This window comes from Protopterus annectens, chromosome 4.part1 (assembly GCF_019279795.1).
Source record: "Protopterus annectens isolate FY-2018-M chromosome 4.part1, PAN1.0, whole genome shotgun sequence".
Classification (NCBI taxonomy): Eukaryota; Metazoa; Chordata; order Ceratodontiformes; family Protopteridae; genus Protopterus; species Protopterus annectens.
In genome coordinates, this window is record NC_056734.1 from 277,592,335 (window position 1) to 277,618,601 (window position 26,267).

Sequence of the window (26,267 nt, forward strand, 5' to 3'; positions counted from 1 at the left end):
TTTTTTTTTTCTTTAGTGGGTCTGCAATTATGTAGTGCAACATATACTTTTTGATGAATATCCAGATAGTCCTATGAAGGACCATACTACTGTGTATATAAATCAGGCATTTTCAAATTAGCAGGCTCTTGGTTTGTAGGATTTTCAATGAAGTCTGAAAACGATGTATCTGAAAAATATTAACTATTCTATTTATTATGTTGGATCAAGCTAAATGGAGGTGAATTTGAGTATTATATAGCAAATCATCACTAAAACAGTGTACTGATGCAAACCTTGCTTATGTCTTGTCACATGGATGCCAGGCATATGTGTGCATGCATTTGTATTTATATGCATATGTTTGTTTGCAAGCATCTGCTTTTATGCATACATGTAAGCTTATATGCATGTGGAATGGGCGTGTGTCTATGTATTTGTGTGTGAGTGCATGCATGCACATGTATGTGTGTGTGTGTATGTGCATTTATTGATTCCATATGAGCCCTTGAAACTACTGTGTTTATATATCACAATTTTCTAGCACATATTGCTTGCAACCAGTAGTCTGAATAGAATTATTTCTGAGACAGATGCACTTCAGCCTCTACAGTTTAAGTGAAACACCAGACAAAGTGTTTTTTTTTGTATCTGGAACAAACCACCCTGCTTCTCTCAGGCACTCTTACTATAATACTGTCTGTCTGGGGTCACTGCTACTCCAAGACAGAGAAAATAATCAGTAACATAGAGTTGGAGTTACTCAGACTCAAACTCTGTGCCTTAAGTAGAACAGATGGAATTCTCTACCCATACCATCACTTGTGATTCAAGGAGTTGAGTCCATAGCTCTCAACAGTCCAGATTTTCACAGAATGTCTGGAATGTTTGGCTCATACTTTCGGTCTGTTCCTCTTCTGTGTTTTTTGGCAAATCAGTGAGAACTGAATTCACTAAATAATTATAGCCATTTAAGTTTCAGCCTTCCTATCTTTTAGGAAGCACACAAAACATGTTATTGAAGCAACTTTTTAAGATTATACAAGCAATGTTTAAAATAGTGTCCCTGGTTTTGGGCCTCCCCCCCAATAAACTTTGTCTTTTTTCAGATTTATTGTGTTGCAAAGTTGGGAGATATAGTTGAGTGTCAAATGAATTTTACAAGGAGCTGAGTTTCAGGGGAAATAAAAGTTTAGTTCTGCTTATGCCAAATCTGTTTGCATTGTTAGTAGCACAACAGGTAGTATGCATGCTTTTGATGCAAAAGGCTGTGGTTCTACTCCCACAGTATGTAGATGGATTGCTGTTACTGTACTGTGTTCTACTTTAAAGGGGCGGATGCAGCAGTCCCGAGAATGTCCTCCTTTGGGGGAGATGCCTAATAACTATGACCCTGTTATCAGTCTGCTATTCATTCCCTATTGCAATATTACTAGCTTATCATTCTTTTAATGTAACATAGGCAATTTATCCTTCAAGGGCAACAAGCACTTTATTTGTAGATGAAACAATGAAGTATAAAATTGTTTGCTAGCAGCAGCCTCTTCATTAGTTACAGATCTCTTTAATGTGAAATTATTTAGATGACTTACTTCTGCAGAGATTGTGCATATTTACTGATATTAGTGGATTGTAATGACTGAAGTTTGAGTAGACTTTTATGATGGAAATATTCTGAATTGGGCATGATTGTCATTATTGATTCATACATTTTATTTATTTATTTATTACATTTGATTACTGGGTAGTGTCCGACTGGGCAAGGAGCCCGTTTTCAGCGAGGACCCGGGGAGAAAAGCTCCAGTAACTAAGATACATAGAAGTAAGTTCTGAAATATTAAATAATTAAAAAGTAAAAAATAAGAACATACACAAAATTGAAATGATCTATTACAACTAATACATAAGACATATTGATACAGAGGAAATAAAGTAAAAAAGTTAGAACATTAGTCCATAGAGCATTACATCCTAGATACATATTACACAATAGCATACATTTTGTTTCATTGCTTACTGGAAAAATGTTCAAAACAATAAATTTAAAACATGCTCTAACAAGTGTGCTGTATTATACAAGGAATATAATTTAATACAATCAGGAAGGTGAATCAAAGAACACATGTATGTTTGCATGGTCTTAAATATTTGTGCAAAGGGCCTGTGATTTGAAAACAGCCCAAATGTAAACTTTATCTGCCACTGGCCAGATGCATTTTCTTTGAATGTGGGTTTCAATGAATGTGAGTTTCAAGGGCAGAAAAGCATTAATGTTAAGTCTGTTTTCATTGTGAAACTGTATTGCTTTGTTTAGCAGATACCTATCAGTGTTTGTGCTATAAAATTTAAAATAAAAGTTTTTTTAAATTAAATCCAAGTAATCATTGTAGAAGTAAAGCATAAAGCAGTACGCACATTAGTGTTTATGGTAAATGGGTAGAAATAGCCAAGTAATGGGACACTGGAATGGCTTTGGGGAGAGGGCTGTATTTTGGGGGGGGCCCTGTATGACTGTGATTTTTGTGAGGTGAGGGGTGGCAAACTCAAAGACAGCCCCGAGCGCCACAAACTCTAGCTATGCTACTGTCGTTAACTGTCACCTAAATTCACACAAAAAATCTGCCATAGTCTCTATATACATTCCTCCTGGTAATAATATTCCAGCCCTAGAGAAGTTTCTCTCCTGGCTCACTCAACATTTCCACTATGAAACCATCATACTTGGAAACGTTAACATAGACTGGTCTAAACTGTCCACCTCATCTCCTACCCATAGTCACAACCTCCATGGATTTCACCAACACATTTCTACCCCCACTAGAACTAACAAAAGCACCCCTTCTGGACCTATTCTTGACTGGATTCTTACCTCAGCTCCCAACCATTACCATAACCCTGGCATACTTCCAAACTCTTTAGGTAATCACTCCCCAACCTTTATTCATAGATTCACCCAACATTTTCCCAAAGACCATACTTACAGAATATGCCGGAACCACATCACTTTGATGCAGACACTTTTAACTCTAAACTGTCATCAATTGCTCCTTCCTATATCACCTCTCTCTCAGTGAGGCTGTAAAGTCCTTCAATAAGATTTTCCTTGACTCTCTTGATTTTATTGCCCCTTCTAGAAAAATCAGAATTAAATCCAACCATGCCCCCTGACTTACAAAACAAACCTGATTGATCATGCACAAAAGAGATAGCACCTGGAAATCCTGGGTTAAAAATAAATCCCCACCCTTACTTAAGACATGCAAAAAGCTTAGAAACCAGACAAAAAATAGTCATCAGAGATAAGAGAGCTTATTTTTCCACTAACCAATGCAGCCCTCACAAAAAAAAATATTCTGGACCTCCATCAACAACCTGCTCTACCTAGGTAAACCCACTACTCCCAACCTCTTTCTGCACAACACTGCCACTCTCCTCAACAACTATTTCATAAACATTATCCAAAAGTTTACATAAAATAGTTCATCTCATGTAACCCCTCTATCATCTAACAAAATTCTTCCCAATACATTTTCTTTCCAATCAGTCCCAATTACCACTATTAAATCTCTTCTAAATAAACTTAAGCCCTGCACAATCTATAGCCTACCCTGTCACTATACTTATTAATCATTCCATCTCTGAGGCCCTCGTCGCAGATATCTGGACCCATTGTTATCCTGTCCCCCTTTTCTAAAATTTTAGAAAAGTGCATCCATGCTCAATTAATTAAACACCTTCTTGACAAAAATCTTCTTACTCCTACCCAACATGGCTTTAGACCCCACCTAGCACAGCCACTGCATTAGTCTTCGTTACTCAAACAATAGCTGAAGCCTGTCGCAATAACTTGTTTATCTCCTGTCTATTCCTTGATCTTTCAAAGGCCTTTGATGTTGTTGCTTACTCTAAACTCCTTACTAAATGTTCTGATCTACATCTCTCTTCCTCCTCCATAAACTGGTTCTCTAGCCACCTCTCCAGCAGGCAGCAATCTATCCTCTGGCAAACTGTTCTCTCTCCATTCCTTCCTGTAAATACTGGAGTTCCCCAAGGATCGATTCTAGACCTCTTTCTGTTCAACATATTCACTAACAAACTTCACTCTGCTACTAACCTCTCTACAGTTCTACACTATGCCAACGACTACACCCTTATCACCTCTGCCCACAACAGCCCTGAACTCCTATCTCTCACTCAACAAACTTTCACCTCTGTCGAAACTTGGCTGTCTGATAACCAAAAAAAAACTAAACCCCTTCTCTTCTTCCCTAAAACATTCGCCCAGCACAAACCCTCTTTCTCTATCACCTCTGTTAATAATACCATCATCAAACACGAACCTCAAACCAAACTTCTTGGAGTAATTATTGATGATGAACTAAAATTCGATACTCATGTCCAACAATGTATGAAAAAGACTCACCAGAAACTTGGACTTAAAGGCAGAAATTTCTGTCACCTTCTTCCAAAACTTCCCTCTCTCAGTCCCTTCTTCTTACCCTGTCTTCTCTATGTTGTTCCTGTCCTTACTAATGTTCAGACTGTACTTATCACTAAACTGGAGCAAACTTATCACAAAATAGCCAGGTTTACCTCTAATCTCCCCTATAAATCCCATCTCTTCTCTTCTCTTCTCTTCTCTTCACTTCACTTCTCTTCTCGTTTCAGCTTTAACACCTTTTCCCTATTCTACTCTTTACTTCCTTGTACTTGCCTCATATACCTTTATACCTCCCTCGCTCCTCACTTCCTTAGCATATTCATATATCTTTATTAAAAAAAAGACAAAAACATTTTGATTGAATGGATTATCTATTTGTATGTACTTCATGTGTGATATTCTCTAGACCTGTCAATCGTTATTTAACCTACTGTATGTACAGATATTCTGTAACTGTTGATTTTCTTATTATGTTTCATGGTGGTTTTAATTTTTTACTCATTTTTATTTTTGATTTGATTTTTATTGTAGAAATATGTAATTCTTTTGGAACTTTTCTCCTCGGGTCTCCACTGAAAATGGGCCTCTGGCTCAGTTGGACTAACCCAGTTAAAATATGCCAATAAATAAATAAATAAATAAATAAATAAATAAATAAATAAAAATAAATAAATAAATACATACATAAACAAATAAATACATAAATAGGAGGTCCAGGTTAGCAGAAGGCCCTTTCACCTATGGTGGTTTTAAACCACGGCTTAAAGAGAATCAAGCTTTTATCAGGGTCACCTCTAAGGGGAATAAGCTTGTTATCACATTAATAATTTATTTTTTAAAGGGGGGCAATGGCCAAGTTTTAATCTTGAACAACTGAGCTCTGTGCCGACTGGAAGCCATTTGATTTTATCAAGTAAGAGACAACGGTGCATATGATTGTCAATTAAAAGGACAAATCTGTAGATTTTGTTTATGGTTTGAACCTGAATGGAAAGTGAATAGGTGAAAGCCATATTCAACCTTTGATATAATGATGTTTTTGTTCGGGCAAGTCTTGCAGTGGGGGAAAATAGATATGATATTTTATAGCAGTTTTAATTGAGCTAGGGTTTTGCTGATAATGTTATTAGAATGATCTTCCAAAGTCAGTGTATGGTCTAGTATAACTGACTTCCAAAGTCAGTGTATGGTCTAGTATAACATTCAGGTATCTTTATGCCATAACTCTCTCCCATCCTATGCAATCAATTCCACCTTAATTTCCACCTGCAGAATTACTGGCAGCTAACCTTAAGCTCAATGACTATACTACCATCACAGTAGTAGCCATCTACATTCCACCAGGGGATAACATTCCCTTGCTGGAAAACATACTTTCATACCTGTCTCACCACATTTCCAATTAAATCATCCTCCTTGGGGATGTAAATATCAACTGGCTAACCCTCTGCAATCCTAATTCTCCACATATACATCTATATGACTTTACACAACTAATATCTCAACCAACCCATACCAATTACTCACTCACACTCATCTAACACCCTTATAGACTGGATTCTTGCCTCAAATCCCTCCAAATACCATAACCCAGAAACACTTCCAGACACCCTGAGTGATCACTCACCACTAAAAGTGCTCAAATATACCCCCTATCTCTCTAAACTACACAGATGTATTACTTGTAAACTTTTAACTTTCACTCTGAAACCTTTAAAACCCTCCTGTCTAGAGTAAATTGGAATTTCCTCACCCAGCTCCCACTTGATGAACTAGTATAAGCCTTCATCTCAACTTTCCTTTACATCTTAACATCTTAAACTCACTAGCTCCACTCTGGAAAGTACGCATGAAAGCTAACATATTCCCATGGCTATCCAAAACTACTCGCATCCTCATGAAAATCAGAGACAGGGCTTGGAAAATGGGGTACAATCTAAACTCCCTGTTGACCTGCAAAGGTACAAAGAACGTAGAAATCAGACAAAAACACTCATCAATAAAGACAAAAAAGACTTCTATTATAACCCCCAACAGCATTAAAATCTGATCCTAAAAAATTCTGGAACATGATAAAACAAATACTACACCCCAGTAATCCTACTACACCCAATCCATGCCCAAACAGGTCACCTGAAGAAACAGCCAACACCTTCAACACCTATTTTATAGAATCCACATCTAAGCTATTTAACTCCAAGCCCAACTCCTCTAACACTAATCCTCCTAACTCCCCTGAACCTACTCTAAGTACTAACTCTGCAAACACTTTCTCCCTTAAACCTGTATCTACTACCTACATCAAAACTCTACTCTCTAAGTTAAAACCATGGTCTGTAAAAGCTGACAACATCACCTCATATTTTCTCCAGATAGCAGCTCACTCTCTTGCTCTACCTGTATCTATCCTAATCATTGCTCCATCTCAGAATCTAAAGTCCCATCAAACTGAAAACAATTGTACACTCTACCTATTCATAAAGGAGGTAACTCCTCAGAAATCTCGAATTTCAGACCTATTGCTATCCTCTCCCCTCTCTCTAAAGTCTTGGAGAAATGTATACACAAACAAGTTATGCAATATCTCATATAGGAAAATCTGCTCACTCTCACTCAGCATGGTTTTCAACCTAAACATAGCACCACCACAGCTCTACCATTCTTCCTCAACACAATTTTTCTAGCCAGAGATGACCGTAAACTTATCTCTTGTCTATTCTTAGACCTCTATTTCGACACTGTCTCTCACTCTCTTCTGCTGGATAAACCGTCTTACCTCAACTTCTCCTCTGATACAGTAGCATGGTTCTCCAGCTATCTCACTGACAGACTGCAGTCAGTGAGATGGCACTCTGCACTATCCTCTCTCCATCCAGTAAGAATGGGTGCCCCCCAGGGATCCATTCTTGGACCACTACTTTTTAATATCTTCACTAATCTACACTATACTTCTTGCCCACAAACTTCCCTAGTCCAATGTGCTGATGACTCTACACTCATCACCATTGCTAACTCTCCCTCTGAACTCCTATCAGCTACCCAGTCATCTTATAACCCAGTTCAGACTTGTCTCTCTAACAACCAGCTCATCCTCTACTCTAAAAAAAAACAAAACTGTTACTCCTTCTCCCCAAAACCGTTAAACACATCAAATCTTCCTTCTCCATAATGTCCCTAAATAATACTCCTATTGAAGTTGAATCCAGCACAAAACTCCTCAGCATCACCATCGACGAACAACTAAAATTTGACCTACACGTAAATAATTGTATCAGTAAAAACAAAATCAGAAACTAGGGCTTCTGTAGAGAAATAAAACATTTCTCACTGCTGAAGCTAAGATTACTCTCACCCATGCTTACCTTTTACCTTGCTTAACATATTGCTCCCAAATACTCACTAATTAATCTCAGCTCCTCCCTACTTACTAAATTAGAGTCTACTTACAACAAGATAGCTAGATTCGTAGCCCAACAAACCTACAAATCCCATTACTGTCTCTCTCTAAAATATGTAAATTGGCTTGAACTACCCCACCTGATTCTCTTCTCTCAGCTCAAAATCATACACTCTATCCTATTTCAGTCTACCTACTGTCCAGCTCTATCCTCCCTCATCTCCCACTATTCCCCTACAAGACATGCCCGGAACTCTACCCAAGATCTTTACATATCTATAAACCCAAGACTAAATCCGGGTGCAACATATAGAGCTACCACTCTTCTACTGCATGGGACAAACTCCCACTTGAAATCAGAACCCTCACACATCCTAAGCAATTTAAATTGGCTCCAAAGAGTACTTTAAAAGGCACTGAACTTGCATCTGTTCTCACCCCCCGAATATACCTCTCTAACAAAATAACCATCTTCATTCTTTCTCCTTACTTCTCCCTCCCATAATCACCCTCTAGCCTTTTCTACTAACTCATTCCTTTTACACTAACTATCCCTAAACTATCTTCCTACCCCTTTTTCCGCTAATGCCTTTTGAGAAACTGGTACAGATCATGTACTACATAGTAGCTAGTCTAAATAATGAACTCCTCATGCATTTAAGTTACTTCCTATGCATAAACATCTTTTTATTATAGTACAGTACTGTTAAAATCTTCTTTTGTTTGGTAAGTATAATGTATTATCTCATCTGTTTTTAAATTGCCTTGATATTAGAAAATTGTATATATAATATGGAGCTTTTCTCCCCGGGCCTCCGCTGAAAAAGGGCTATAGTTCAGTTGGACACTCCCGGTCAACAAATGTAAAATAAATAATATGAAGCCATTGCTGTCATTCACTGTTAAAGATGGGATGTCAAATAATTTCTGGGATATTTCAAAAGCAATAATACTGTTTGCTGGGCTAATCAAATTGTAGGTCCAGTTGGATAAGACAGTGAAGCTCTTTTTAAACTTTTATTGTGGGTCAGCTAGGTTTTTGCTGGACTAAAGTATTAACAAGTAATAAGCATATCTTACTATATTGAGGCTTGTTAGGTCATCTGCAATATTGTTGATGAAAAGGGAAAACAACAAAGCGCCCAAAACTGAACCCTGGGGAACATAACAGTACTGATTCCAATGTTGGCTAGCAGGGAAAGTCATGTACACACTGATCCAAGAGGGTAACCCACAAACACACATTTCTTGCCACAGGACCAAAGAAACAGCAACATCTGGAAAACTTCAATACACTGCACAGGTGAAGGAGGTCCAACTGCAGGTTCTGTGCATGTACGCCATACATATCCTGGAGAGGTGTAAAGAAGACAAGGTCTTCTGTGACCAGGTGTTGCAGGGACTTGTGCAACTCATAAATACAGTGGGCAGTCATAATAGGAGGAATTGTACATGAATTGTACACGTGTGTTACAGGATTATGTTATTACACACCAACAGTAATGCACTAGAAAATGCCAGAGGCCGGCTGTTCATGCTGCCCAGAAAACGTTTGGTCCTTTGCTCCCTAACTATATCCTTTATGCTAGCAATAAGTTTGAGCTTGTAAAAACAGTGCATAACCTAGGTGTGATCTTGCACTTTCAGCTGACACTTAGGGACCAAGTTTCTCCTGTGCTGAAGCTTCCTGTTTCCACCTGAGGAACATTTCTAAGATGAAGCACTTATTGAGTCCTCTCCCTACCTTGATTTATGAAATGCTCTATACATGACACTACCTGATTCTGAGGCTGACTCCTTGCAGTTAGTGCAGAACTCTTTGACCAGGCTGCCGACTGGTACTTCCATATATTAACACATCTGCACTGGCTTTCTGACATGAAACCAAACAAAAAGCCAGTGCATGCTAACACATCTGCACAGGCTTCCTGTTTGGTCTCATGTCATTTTCAAGATCTTTGCACTGGTGTATTTGTTCAGACATGATTCGGGTCTCTCTTGGTTGAAGGACTTCATGGTACATTACTGCCCTTCCCGGGTGTTATTTTCTGCCTCCAGTGGTCACTGGTTGCTACACAAGTTCACTTGGAAACCTCATCTATTAATTCTTTTGCCTTACAGGCCCCTTTATCTGTGAACTCTACTGCCTTGTTGTCTATGGGAGTGATCTAACTTGGACGGCTTCCACAGGCCCTTCAAAAATAATTTTGGGCTAGCATTTGCAATGGAGAATAACTTATTTATATCATATATTTTATTGTAGATGATTTTACCACATTTAGCACTTGTGTTTATGTATTTTTATTTTTTTAATGTTTTATCTGATTTTACTGATATCTATGCTATTTGTTTTTGTGGTTTATGTAGTTTTTGTATCCAGTGTTTTTGTTAACACACCGAACTAAACTAGAAGTTAAAGTCAAAACTGATGGTTGTCTTGACATCTACTTTAAAGTAGAAATCAGGACAGGTTAGGCACCTGATGCAGAGGGTTATGGTGAGCTGTAGTTCCTGTGGGACAGAGTTTATTTCTTTCAGCCCTCATTTGCCTATTGTGTGACCTTGAGCAGGCAGGTTACTTAACCAAGCAGTATTTGGGAGCGACAGAGAATTTGGACTATGTTCCTCAATGGTCTTCTATACTGTATACCTATGAACCTATAAATTCCTCTATTTCTAACAGAACATATGGCTGTTTATGTTACCCACTTGTAAAGAGAAACTATCTTGTGAATGAGAAAGGTGTAAATGTGAGATCTTTATGACAAAACTACTGGAAACATGATGTGAAACATTCCAATTATGTTGACTTTTTTGGTAACATGGACATTTCCATGTTACTCAAGATACATGGAACTACCTTTGTGGAAGCCACACATATGCATGGCATTTATATTATTACACAAAACCTTGTGAGGGAATCCATTATTATGATTTTTTTCCCAGTCTGTACACTTCTGTGGACAAGCTAATGACACATTCTGTAGGCCATCCTCAGGTTATATATGACTATTTAGGGGATCTCATTAATTATTTTGGTCTTAAAAAACCAATGTCTATCCACGAGGTGCTTCTTTCTACCTAAATTCCCAGTAGGATAAGTGGAAAACTACCATCTAAGTTATGCCACACACGCTGAAATATCTCAATAGGCTTTTCCTCACAGGCATTTTTGAGTTTTCTGTGGGGAAATTTTCTTAATCATCCAGAGATTTTTTAAATATATTCCTTGGTACTGATTTGAAACTATATTAGTACCTTTATACAGACCACTGTCGTGTAGCAAGTATATAATGATGGCACTGTCATTATGATGGAAGTCTTCTGATAACCACCATGCAAACATGATCAACATTAATCAGCAAAAAGGAGAAACCAACACACAACAAACATTAATGCTGTAATCATTGATTTTGACACCTCCTATTCCATGATTAAGTTGTACAATTCTACATGCACACCTACAGGAATGCTGTTTTTATCATGAACCATAATCTGTTATGTTTGATAACAAACATGGTAACAGGAACCCACTGGGGGATTACTTGGGTGCTTTTTCACATGGTGACTGAAATTCCCATGGAGGAATACATCAATGTGCTTCCACATGGGAAGTGGAATCCACACCTGGGGATTATTTGGGTGTGCTTCCTCATGGTGACTGTAATCCCCACTAGGGGATTACTTGAGTGTGCTATCAATATATATATTGTAGAATCTGTACTGGGCACTCAACATCTCTAAGGATGCTGACTAAATTATGAAAAAATAATCATGAAATGGTACAATATTACACTAAGTGTTGCAAATAGTGAAAAACTTAATTACAACATCCTGAAATCCCTAGTTGAACATTTTGAACATGGCCACTGGCACATAGTCAGTCACTGACTGAAGACAGTAAGACAATCTGCTGAGTAAGAAAAAACATAAGTTTTGAAAAGAGGGCTGAAAAAAAGAAAATATTTAGGATTATCTCTTCCTAATGGGTGCTGTGACAGAGCTTTTAAAGATTTCCCTATGGCACATCCCTTTTTCCATGTTCTGACAGGATTTCAGAGCTACATTATTAAGAACTTACTTGAGAGAGACCTCTGTGATTTCAAAAAAAAAAAAAAAAGAAATATGCATTGTTATAGTTGCAGCATTTATCATACACTAAAATAGAATTACAGTTTCTCATAATGAAATTTATTGAGTGAATCCCATACACTTTACAAGATGATGTACTATTACTTGTGGTACATTAATCATTTAATCACAGATGATCATATGAAATCGGGTTCCTATTACGTTATCGAAAGATAACGTAATCGAACGATCAAAACTTCGAAATGGCAGCATTTTGAAGATCGCATTGTGGGCTCGCAGTACAGTGAGGATTGGAATATTTGCCCTTTCCTCACTGTAATGCGATCTTGGAGTTGGAATATATATTTAATACAAGCTTCGAAATGCTGCCATTTTGAAGTTTTGATCGTTCGATTACCTTACCTTTCAATAACATATGAACCCAACTTTTTTATGATAGTTAAACTACCTTAAAAATAAATAAAAATAACATTTTGTCAAGCTGTCTTTAATTGTCAATCACAATCAGGTATAGATATCTTATTTACTGTGTTACTGCCAAAATAATGCTTATTAAAGGTAGTTAAACTACCTTTAAAAACAGAACATTATGACAGTTAAACAATTTATAAGCTGTCGACAAAGTTGTCTCTTCATGAGAGCTTGCAAACTGTCAAGCTGTTCTTACTATAGGTCTGACAATTTACAAGCTGTCATTAAGTGACTGATGATTATGATTACTTATAGACCACATGGGGGAGGGCCACCAATTGTCTGTGAAACAATTTATAAGCTGTCGACAAAGTTGTCTCTTCATGAGAACTTGCAAACTGTCAAGCTGTTCTTACTATAGGTCTGACAATTTACAAGCTGTCATTAAGTGACTGATGATTATGATTACTTATAGACCACATGGGGGAGGGCCACCAATTGTCTGTGAAACAATTTATAAGCTGTCGACAAAGTTGTCTCTTCATGAGAACTTGCAAACTGTCAAGCTGTTCTTACTATAGGTCTGACAATTTACAAGCTGTCATTAAGTGACTGATGATTATGATTACTTATAGACCACATGGGGGAGGGCCACCAATTGTCTGTGCTGCCCATGATGCCAAATTCCCTTGGTATAGCTCTGTTTCTTGGTATAGCTTTACATATGCTAGCCAGTTTTCTAAACAACAGATAAATGGGTAATAAGATCACATAAAAATGTATATCTTCTACAACAATATGTGGATTTGTTAAAAGGATGAATGCCCACTGTGCACCCACTGGAGAAATTTGCTGAACAATATCTGAATGCTTAGATGCAGTCAGTTCTCCAAAGGGTTATTTTGTTTTCACTCTTTTAGATGGTTAAACTATTTGAGTAAATGCAGCAGTGTTTTCACACACTTGTAAGACAAGATGACCATAATGTAGTAAACCACCTGACATCATCATTGATACAGTGTGAAAGAATACCACACCCTCACACAGCCTCATCACCACCTGTCACCATACCTCTCAACCTCATGGGGCTAAAATCGGTACAAAGCCTAAACTAATGGGAGGGCAAAGGCCTAAAAATAGGGACATATTTTAAAAGCTGCTCTTATAAACTTTAAAAGTAGCTAGAATAAAAGAATGTGTGTTATCATGCATTTTCTGAAGAATATGAAGTCTGAAGCTCAAATGTGTGTCATTATTTAATGACTTCAATCCTCAGCAATTTGTCAGAAAACTACAAATTTTATGAGGAACAGGCCAAACATATGGGTCAAAAATCTGGACATTTTGCAAAAATATGGACAGCTGAGAGGTATGCCTGTCATTGCAAGACATATCACTGCAGTGACAAAATAGCACTCTGAAATATTGCTGCACAAAATAATAAAAAAAAAAAAAACAACAAAAGATGTCATACAATGGCATGACAATGGTGAGTTTATGTACAATGGAGTAACTATTGCAGAATCTCACACTTATTAATTAATTCAGGTTATTTATCACCAGCACTACTATCAACTGAAAAATGACCAAGGAAATGAGATCAATTTATTATGATATTAGTTGAAGTTACTGCTTCTGAACCAGTCGTGCCTAACATGCCAAACAGGAGTTTTTAATGTTACTAAAAACACTGAAAACACAAACGGAACACCACTGCAGCCAGAACGATGTAAAAGAAAAGAAACGCAATTTATTTAAAGACCAAAACAGCGTTTTCGCTTCCAGAAAGCCAGAAGCTTCATCAGCAGTTGAAAGGATTAAAACCTAATGCATTTAAAACAAAGTAACTGGCGCTTGTTGACGACATCACCACAAGCGCCACAAGGTTGCTTAAAGGGGCAACGATGAAACTTAAAAGGGCAACAATAACAAGGAGAGCGGGTAAATACAAATACATAGTATGCCCTGTAAAACTTATATAAAAGAATTAAAACATTCTGTAATGAAGTGTGAAGCTAAAAAGTTGTATATAGTGAATATCAATAAACAAACAGGAGTTTTTAATGTTACTAAAAACAAGTTATCTGCAGCATGAAGAGGTAGTGCTAGTATGGCAATATCTGAATTCCTTAATCCTACATCAAAACATAGTGTCAGGCAACCACCCTTTAAAAGGCCTGGGTGGGTGACACTCCAATTTCTCCAGCAATGTATATTGACCGGTAATGATACTGCTATATTTTCCAGACTTCTACGGGATAACTGATCAGATAAACTCACAAAAACTGCTTTTGGTAAAATGCATATTTTTTCAAAATATTCATGTCTGACTGAAATCAAACACAGTCCCCTGGATTCACTAATCTTCTGTGCAGGACTAGCTTAGTCCTGCACGGAAGCGACTGTGTAGGAGGAGAACGGCAGTACGCCATGCATTATAATAAAGGCGTGCTGCCTGACCTCCTAGGCTTACACAGAGCATGTACGAGTGCAGGGGGCATGTCTGAGAACAGAGCTCTCAGAATAAACATGCCCCTGCAATGTAGAGCAGCACAAAGTGGAAATAAAGAGTGAGACCGCTCATAGGTCTCCGCATATCCCCACCAACAGTCCCCCATGTGTACAACAGCAACAGGACATAAAAATCAAAAGAAGAAACCCCTTTATTTTTTTTTAAAACTCTAGGTACAGCTAACCGTAGGTGTTTGGGTGTGCCCATTGCTTTGCTATGGTTAAAGCAGCTTAAAAGGCTGAAGAGGATAAAAAGGAAGATATATGCAAACAAACCAGTGCAGCAATAGTATAGTATAGTGGGCTGAGCATTTCCCTAACGAACAGGCATTCCCGGTTCAAGTCCCACTGCAGAACAGTCAATTTTACATGGCAAAGCATGGTTTAACCAATATTTTAATTGCAAAACCCACTAAATAACGTATATTTATGAAGTGGAGTACTGCAGGAAATGCACATGTGAAGAGTCAGTGTCATAATGAATAAGGCAGTAGTAAGCAGGTGTAAGCACAGATAAGCAGTAGTAAGCATATGTAAGCACTAGTAAGCGTGTTTAAGTGCGTTTGCACAGGGATAAGCATTGCCTACACAGATTAAGCAAACTAGAAGCTAACTGAGTGTAAGAAACTAAAACCTGAAATAAGCAATGCATATCACTGCGCAAACCTGCGCAAACCCGCTTACAACTGCTTTAAAGTGCCTTAATCACTCTCTATCCAATGGGCCTTTGTTTGCCCAGCAACAAAATAAACAGCCATGCAGGTCTCAAACCCAGGACCCTATACACCATAGTCCCAGTTGCTATCCAGCAAGCCATCACAGAATTATAGAAGAATGAGGTAGTAGTAGTAAACATGTCCTCACCATAGTATAACCAAACTGAATCTGTGAAAGGTATCAGTATACAGTCATATGTGCCATAACTGACTACATAACATAAATATGTGAACTGGAGTACAGCAGTACGCCCAGAAGTGAGGTGTACTGGTAATAGAGTGTCGAAGTCCCCAATAAAACACAAGGACCCCACAGAGTGTACGTACACATCGATCAGGGATACTAGGCATACATATAATTTGTAATGAATAATAACACAATGCAAAAAAGGCATTATAATGAATGTCTACTGTAGGCAACACCAAGCATTGCACAGGCCAACTTAGGAGGTGTAAGCAATGTGTACACCAGCTAACTCATTGTGCCCAGTGGTATACCCCTTTAAACAATGCCAACCTTAGGTAAGCCCATAGCTTAGCCTTTTCCAAACTGGCCAATCACGGAAAAGTGTGGGAAATTGGCCCTACTTAAACCCAAGAGGTGGGAATACAGCTCATAACTGGTTGTAACTTCCCCTTGCAGGCACTATGGCAGTAAGTAGAGAAGGAGTGCGCTTCCGCGTGCAGTGCTGGTGCATCCAGGAGTCCAAGGTCAAGGCTGGACTCCTAGTTAAAGACCATGCACAGAGACTGCTGCAGAGCCAGTACCAGGGCTCCCAGTATAAGGTGGAGGCCTGGGACCATCTCGCCCGTGACCTCACCAGTGGCACTGGTATACCCCGAACTGGTGAGTAGGTCAGGCACCACTATGCCGACCTGAAGTGTTGGAAGGGAGACCTCTTGGAGGAGTTGCTCCAACAGGCTAGAGCATCAGGGGATGTCCCAGCCATGTGTAAGTATCAGTCCACTACCTGTTTAATAATTGCCAGCTCAGTTATATCATGGATAGGTATGACTAAATATTCCACTTATGTACCTCACAGCTGCAATGGTGCGGGCCGTGAACCAGGAGGCCCACGTCTGCCACCTGGCGCGATTGCGACACGAGGCATGTTAGTAATACTAATGCTTTTACTATCATAGGAAATAAAAATAAAAGTAGTAGTAAAGTAATTGCTATTATAAAACCTGTATTGTTCAAGACAAGTACTGTATATACTAGAGAATATGGCAGAAAAAGTCTCATATTGTTAGTATGGCAATAAAAGATTAATACCCTGACAAAACAGGTCTAACTGCTGGACTCTATGTGTATATTCTGGTATCATCTGGCAATGTAGATTTGCAACGTGTAATAGTACTGTAGTATTAAGCACTATTACCCACACCATGCACCATAATGTGAATGTGTAGGAATGCCTGTATATGACAGGTGTAATCTCCAGAGGCCATTTAGTACAACTGAGAGACACATAGATAGTAAACAGGGGGAATGCAGCCAACAAAACCCAAATAGCACATGCAACTGAGATGTGAACTGTTGTTTTATTAGCACATACAGCCACGGTTTGAATCCTGCCAGTGGTAGTAGTCTGCATACAGAATTATACACCACAACTGTACAGATATGTCCAGACTGTCTATTAAAGTGACCCATATCTAATGCCATCAACCTGTCTCCCTGGGAAATCAGTGGGATGATCCCAGATGTATAGGCAGCTAACAGGAAACACAACTGATTGACACACATCTCTGACAACAAACCTGGCACACTAGCAACTCCCCAATACCTTATGTGACTAAGAAGCCACGCATGTCCCATTTACACCCCAACCTGTTAAGCTGTGGTCAGAGTGTGTACAGTAACAGAGTGAGATGTATGTGCATAATACTAATATGTAACCTGGAACCTTGTGTGGCAACAGTCATTTAGTGCTAACAAACATTGCTACCACAGGTATGTTGAATATGAACACTGTACTGTGAAATACAGACCAATATAACCTGCACTGGTACCGTCCACCCTGGTATTGTAGGGGATTGTGACTGTTGCAGTTTCTCTGAATAATAAAATATCACTGGTCACTGTCACCTACACTGTGCTACATAATATAATTGTGTAGGAAAGCATGTATATGTGTGTCAGGTCACTAAAGGTGGAAGAGGGCAATATTCTAGATAAGTTCCAGGCATACCAGCATGTGGTCAACACATGGCATTACTCTGTGCAGAAAGAGTTGGATAGCATAGTGCAAAACATCAACCTAAAATCCATCCGTATGTGTACAAACAGTTAATCAGTGTTAACAAACATTCCCTCCACAGGTATACCAGGTAAGCGGTGTATACTGCAGGTAAAACTGGTTCATGGGTAATGATGTTGACAGCCATATCAGTGTCCAATGTAGGTCTATAAAGTAGTGTAGTAAGACTTGTAAAGTACATATAACAGCACTGACTAGGAACGTAATGTGGAGTACAGGAATATACTTATTAATTGACATCTTTGTCTGCTCCCACCTTATCTCCAACAATAATCAACATACCCACCCCAACTGGTATGTACTGACTCTGATAATGGCCAATCATTTCATAAATATTCTAATGGTTCCCATGCATGTGCCATATTGAATTATTCCAAAATTGTTGGCATGATGCCATCAGTGTACCTGCCTGCTGTTCTTATTACCACTGTGGTCCCATATATGCATGTGTTCTGTTTGCTATGCCGTATCTGGTGTCTGGGTTAATGGGAATCTCTATGCATGCTGTTATACCTAACCCTGGAATGTGTTGACTATTACTAACCCATATATGATGTTGAAATCTAAACACTATAGCACGCTTGGGAAGGCCTGTCCAGTGAACCCACCTGTCCCATCTCAGCTGGTCGAGGGACCGGGCACCAGCATGTCTGGGGCCCAACCCTGCACCTCCCTGTCTGTTGGTTCTGCACCACCTTCAGGTGGAACCGCCTCAGGGGATGGGACTTGCCCCCTGGGAGTGGGCGTGGACAGACACCTGTCACCTGTCATCAGGTCGGGGTTGTGGTGCATAGAGCGATCAGCTACCAGGTCAGTGATCTTCTATGTCAGCTTGAGGGACGCATGTCATGATTAGAGAGTCAGCCTGGCTCTGCAGCTCAGGCCCCAGCACAGCCACCTTTGGGGCTGTGAAGGTGCAGTGGTGACTGCCCATGGGTGGGGACCTCAGTCCCACTGTTACCACTAGGGGACTTGTGGGCTTCTGATATCCCAACACCCCTCCCCATCAAGGTGTTTACCCCCCACATGTGTCACATACCATCCCTGTAGGAGTCTTGTGTGTCTTGTCTGTTAACCTACCCAACCTACCCCCCCAAATATACCTACTACCCATCCCCAACATTCCACTCCCACCTGAAAAAGAAAAAAGGGCAATCTGTTCCTACAAAAAAACTCGCCCCATACATAGCTGTCCATTTCACACATGTGTCCACTGGTCACATGTAATCTGGTCTAAGAGGCATCACAACAAATTGTTGTTGTCCTTACCCCTTTCCCAGGGGTTCGAGTGCCCAAATCTACCTCCAAATTTAGTGTATAAGCACAGCTGTTGCTGTAGACAAAATGGACAGCTATGAACCTTCCCTACACCCTTCCTGCACATCCCTATTTTCCCTACTGTATTTCCCTCTTTGTGCCCCTTTTTCACCACTTTCCTATCAACCCTTTTTTTCTTTTCTTTTAAAGAAATTAGTGCGGGGGTAAGCGGGAGTAAGCAGTTTTAAGCAGCAGTAAGCTGGTTTAAGCCTGTTTGCACAGGGGTAAGCACTGCCTACACAGATTAAGCAATTTAGAAGCTAATTGAGTATAAAAAACTGTAACTGGAAGATAGCAGTGCTTACCTCCACGCAAACCCACTTATGACTGCTTTAAAGTGCCTTAATCACTCTGTATCCAATGGCCTGTGTTCTGCCCAGCAACAAAATAAACAGCCTCTGCAATGCTCGAACCCAGGACCCTGCAAACCATAGACAAAATGATTTACCACTAAGCCATGACAGATATACATAAAGTGGATGTTATCACAAACATATCATACAGCACAATCAGTCAACAGTACAGAAAATGTACTTTAACATCTAGATGTGTGTGTGTGTGTGTGTGTGTGTGTGTGTGTGTGTGTGTGTGTGTGTGTGTGTGTGTGTGTATATATATATATATATATATATATATATATATATATATATATATATATATATATATATAAAAAACTAAATGGATATATACCTCTCTCTCTCCATGCATACATCTATACATATATGTCTACATTATATGTCAATATATCTATCTATTTATATATATATATATATATATATATATATATATATATATATATGTGTGTGTGTGTGTGTGTGTGTGTGTGTATGTATGTGTGTATATATATATATATATATATATATATATATATATATGTTCATAGGTTCATAGGTTGGTACTAGGCTATCGTTCCTAGGGCCTATTCAAGCCTAGCCATAACAATTCCCTGGCTATTTCTTCCCACACTATTTACATCCCTGGACCCCTGTCTAGCAGGGTGACTGATGTGATCCCTGGGGTGAATTTCCTTTCTCCCAACCAATCATCAAGGTTCCTTTTGAAGAGGGCCAAAAAGGTGCTCTGCTTGACATGTATGGGCAGTCTATTCCAGAGTCTGGGGAGTCTCTGGGTCAGGAACCTATCCCTCCAGCATGTTTTGTTTATTGTGATGACAAGATTTAGATCCCTGGAGCATGTGGCTCTGAGGGATTGGGATTTCTTTAAGTGTAGCATGTCCAGCAACTCTGGATTTGACATGGACATGGCCTTGTATGTTAAGCAGAGATCGCCTCGGAGTAGACGATATGCGACAGAGTATAGCTGGAGTTTTTTAAGGTGGTCAGCATAGGGCATCTGCTTTAGGTCTGTGATTCTTTTAGTGAGGTATTTCTGCGGCCTTTCCAGTTGTTGCAGATGTCTTGAGAGGTACATATCAAATGGGGCATTGTATTCTGTAATGGGTCTAATGAGGGATGAATACAGTGGGACAATGACTTCCTTTTTTCTGGATGAAAAGCCCTCAGTGATGAGGTGGTGCCACATAGAAGGATTTCCTGACTGTTGTGGCGATGTGGTTATTGAAGGTGAGACCACTGTCCACCTGTGTCCCTAAGTCTCTTATCACACTTTCAGTGTGTTTAGTGTACTGCCACCTATGTGGTAATTCACGGGTACATGTTTTTTCCCAAAGGGGATAACTATACATTTCTTGGCATTGAGCTTGAGCCCATGGCTCTGGCACCAAGTATCTGTTTCTGTAAGGCCCTTTTGTAGAGTATCGACACAATTTGGGGATTCAATAATGGCTCCTTGTTTGCAGTCATCTGCAAACTTTGTTAGTCAGAGTCCTTTAGTGTTGGCCTGTACTTCAGAGAAGCAGATGCCAAACAAGAGAGGTACCAAGACTGTTCTTGGAATTCATAAATTCCAATGCCCTGGATCAACTAATCCATAGTCCCACCAGGGGCTGAAATATCCTAGACCAGGTCATTACCAACATGAGAAATCGATGCTCCACACCTATGGTCACCCCCTCGTATGTCAGATCAGACCATAAGCTAATCACTCTTAACATCCACATCCCACCCCCACCCCCCAGTAAGGAAACCTCCATAAAAAACTTCTCCAAAGCCAACTTCATGCTACTCAAGTCAGAAGTTACAAACTTCATGACAACCATGCAGACGGGAACTGAAAGTTCGACTGTTGAGTCCTACACTAAGGCACTGTACAAGCACATCCACTCATGCATGAATAGAGCCATCCCAAAAAGGACCAAGATGCTCTCCTCCAAAAAAAGGAAGCCAATCTGGTGGTCCCCTGCCATAAACAAACTTTACAACAAAAGGAAGAAACTGTTGCAGAAAAGAGGAAAATCCCAGGATGCATATCTATATATATATATATATATATATATATATATATATATATATATATATATATATATATACATATACATATATATATATAGATATATATCGATATCTATAGATATGTATATACAGATATATATATATATATATATATATATATATATATATATATATATATATACATATAATAGAGAACATAACAAAGACGTATATGAACACAGACACCATTAATGGGGGTGAGGGGGCTCAAGCAACATATGTCTTACACGTATTGATATCCCCCTCACCCAGAAAAACAGGTCTGCCCTGCAATACATTACCAACTGTTGCAAATGCCATAACTAGCACCTGGCACTACATGGCCACAAGATGTTAACAGTAAGCCATCCCACCTGTATTATGTCAGGCCTGTACTGATAACATATCATGCAGTACAGTCTGGCTACCGTACCGAATGTACAATGTGTAAGCAATAAACAGTCCTATGATACATATACACAGACACATGTATGCAGATACCCATATATGTATATAAATATATATATATATATATATATATATATATATATATATATATATATATATATGGATCTAGGACACATGCTCGACTACCATGTGTCCGAATCACAAAACATCGAACACACATACACGAAAGCGCTTAACATCGAAAAGCGCTTCTGTGTATGTGTAGTTCAAAAAAATAATAATTTATGTTTCTGCAGGTGGGCTTCAGCCCCCTGTGCCCCCCCCCACTTTAATATTTTCACTCCCAGATCGCACTACAGTGGGAAAAAGGGAATTTTCCCTTACCCACACTGTAGTCCGACAGGCACACATACACAGAACGCTTGTCGATGTTAAACGCTTTCGTGTATGTGTGCTCAGTGTTTTGTGATTCGACATATGCTAGTCAAGCATGTGTCCTGATCCCATACATACATATATATATATATATATATATATATATATGTAACTATGCATGCATACATAGAGGTATGTCTAGGAAGGTACGTAATCAGAGGGTGCACACCATACTGAACAGCCAGTATCCCTACAGTTGCAACCACATCTGATGGACAGTGTATGAGTAACCCATACCACAGACAATTGTTGCCTGACACATATACCCACAGAAAAGTCAAAGGATGTAACATAACACACAGGTTTGTATATATAGAAAAGTTTCAGTTGTGTACTATTACAGTTGTATATGCCATGGCATATAGCTGATTATGCTTTGACATACTTAACAAACAGAGTAATGCAACACTCAAACAGATCATTTATTACAGTAATCTGAAAACATCACATCTGTTGGTGTCCATGCCAAGGCCTTCAAGTAGTACAACATGAAATACAGACTTGGCCACAGCATAACAAGCAATCAATAGTATGTAATGCAGATGTATAGCCCAGCGGCCTTTAAATACACTCTGCATGCAATCCTTAGGGGAAAAAGACCTGGGTTGACACTATGGGTGGTATCTGTCACATAACAATGCATAACTGAAATCATCACAATCACACTGATGGCAGTAAGCAGTAGGCCAGCAATGTTCACAAGGCGAAATGTATGGTAATGTACATCCACATACCTTAAGGATATCAGATATCATTGCTGGAGCCTCTTCAAACTATCTGGAAATATACAGAGCTAAGTATATTTTTCTGGAACTTCAGAGTTGTGTACTGTTAATTGTTGCTTGACTAATTTTATATAATTGCTGGCTGACTTCAGAGTTATGCACTGTTATTTTTGCTTCACTGTATAATTTTTCAGATCTCTGCTGAAGGTGTTGTTTTTTCCCTACCCACCCTCCCTATTTCTGTTTTGTTGTTTAAATTTGGAGGCTTTTGCAGTTGCCTGCCCCCACTGTAGATTTGATCTGGGTCACTCCCCCCTGTCTAATCTCTTTACCTCAGTCTACCTAATAGACTCCTTCTGCACTTGTTTTTAGTCATTTTTTATTTAATTGCATTTTTTAAACTGTTTGGTCTAACATTGCTATATACTCAAGTGTACTAGCTTGCACTGCATTTGAATTGTTTTACTACTGTTTTAGCTACTTTTCTGTATAAAAAAAATCTAAGCCTGTTTCCTACCTTTCCTGTAACTAGTGTAGTCCAAATTCAGATTTGCTGTATCCAGGACTGTATGTAAGCTTCTGAGCCCCCCCCCAAGCTTTCTGTGTTGGAGGGAAGCCTTCTAGCTTATCAGTGGGAGTGGTAAGCACTAGGTAACCTATCTACCACATAAGGAGGGATTCTGGCCCAGAAATTGTAGTTATTGGCCGTTTGGGCATTGTTTCCATCTCTCTCAACTTTCTGATTTAAAAGCCTGCATTTGCACTTGTTTCCTCCCTTTCCTGTAACTAGTTTAGTCCAGATACAGATTCTTAGTTTTAGCACTTGAATTTGCTTATTCGTGAACAAAAAATATCATTGTTTCCCACCTTTCCTGACCTAGAATAGTCCCTAATACAGGCATTGCTGTATTCTGGACTTTAGAATAGTTCCTGTGTTGCCCATTTCCTTACTTGGACAGAAGGAAGCTTCTTTGTTCACTAGTGGGAGTGGGGAGCTTTGAGCAGCCTATCTGTCCCTGGAGGAGTGACCTCAGCACAAGAATCTTGTAGTTTATTGGCTGTTTTGGGCTAATTTCTAGCTCTTTTAAGTTCCCTGTATAAAAACCCGCTTTGGCATGGTTTTGCGCGATTTTGCGCATAGCGCAGCATCGGGCAGCGCCACTTAACCAGGCTTAAACAATTCTCGGCTCCACAAAGTCTGCTCTTCACTTTTTCCCTTAGATCTGCTCTATTCTCTTAAGTAAAGACCTATTCTCAACCTACAGCCTAGCACTGCCCTTACAAGCAATTATATAAGTTAGCACTAATAAACTAATAAGCACTACCTCCTCATATACTCCCTTGGAGTACTCGTCCCCTATTGGTCCTTTTTGTCAGCCATAAAGGAGTTACTCATAATTTACCGGCATGTCCAAAGGTCAGTTGCTAGTTTCCTCTCCAGTCCAGCTGGTGAATCTGGGAATCCTGAGGCAATGTTACAACTGCCTCATGTACATAGACAACCCTCTCCTCCTCCCAACAAGTACTAATATATGCGAGAGATGCAACCATATAGCCAAACTGGAGGCTAAGCTCTCTCAACGCAGTATTGACGCAGCCAGTCAGGAGGAGAAGGTAACCATACACACCACAAATCCAGTCGCACATAGACCTACTACATCATCAAACCAAACACATAAACACACTAAAACATACTCGGAGGCTCTAAATACAAACCTGCCTAAACAGCAGAGACCTCCAAAGCAGACATCCAAGCAACCTCTACCACTAAACAAAAAAAGTGAAGCACATACTTCACATAATCAGTGTGCCAAACAGTCACACCCCTTAAGGCCAAACAACACACCTGATACACTTGTAATAGGTGACTCTATTGTCAGGCACACTGACGTCCCACTCACCAGGCTGAACAAGGAGAAAGTCACGGTGAGCTGCCTGTCAGGCGCCAGGATCCGCCACATAACACAAGCACTCAGGTCACTCCAAAGCAAGTACAAATATGACTCTGTCATTGCCCATGCTGGTGTGAATGACCTGAGCCTTACCTCCCTGGACTACATGAAAAGAGACATAGAGGAGCTCTCAGATCATGTAGCCCAGACAGGTATGACCCTGACCTTGAGTAGCATCTTACCCTCACCAAAAATGATGCCACAGTATAAAGAAAAATTGATCAATTTTAACAGTTGGCTAAAGTTCTGGTGTCATTCAAAGGGGATCCAGTGTCTGTAAGCCAGGGATGACATGCACGACAAGCCACGTTGCTTTGCTAGGGATGGCTTGCACCCGTCACCTCTGGGCTTTCGGATACTGGCAAAGGCTCTTGCCACTCCCATAGTGCCTTTTTTAGGCAAGGCTCAAAAGACAAACCCACCTCCATAGACAACACAAGGAAAAATAAACTAAGGGTAATGCTACTCAACGCCAGAAGTCTAAATCTCAAAATGCAAGCACTCGAGGTTCTCCTCAGCATGGAGAATATCGATGTCTGTGTAGTAACAGAGACCTGGTTCAAGGCTCCCGAGAGCACCCCAGCACTACCAGGCTATACCTCATACCATGCTTTTCGGCCCCAAAACTTGGACTGAACCACAAAAGGAGGGGAGTATCCATATTCATCAAGGATACCCACACCTCCAGGTTACTGGCACTGCATGAAGCATCAGAAACCATCCATGTGCAACTAACAGTGGGCAAAACTGCCTTTCAGTTTGTAGCCTGCTACAGACCACCATCCCAGACTCTGGAACCTCATGTGGCGTTCCTAAGAACACTGGAGAATATGAAGGTCTCTCCAAATACCTTTATATTGGGTGACTTCAACTACCCTAACATAGACTGGGAGCACTACTCAAGCCCCAACAACCTAGCCCAGAGGTTTCTAGAATTTATAAATTCAAATGCTATGGAACAACTGGTCACCATGCCTACAAGAGGGGAAAACATACTGCACCTGATCATCACAAACATGGGGACTCATTACTCTGCACCAGAGGTACACCCCTCATTGGTAAGATCAGACCACTAATCAATCTCGCTGGACATCCACATCCCGACCCCACCACCACCCCAGAAAACCACAGTAAAAAATTTCTCCAAGGCTAATTTCACACTTCTCAAAACCGAGGTGAATTCACTCAAAGCCCCCGGGCCAGTGGAAACTACGGCCCAGACTGCAGAA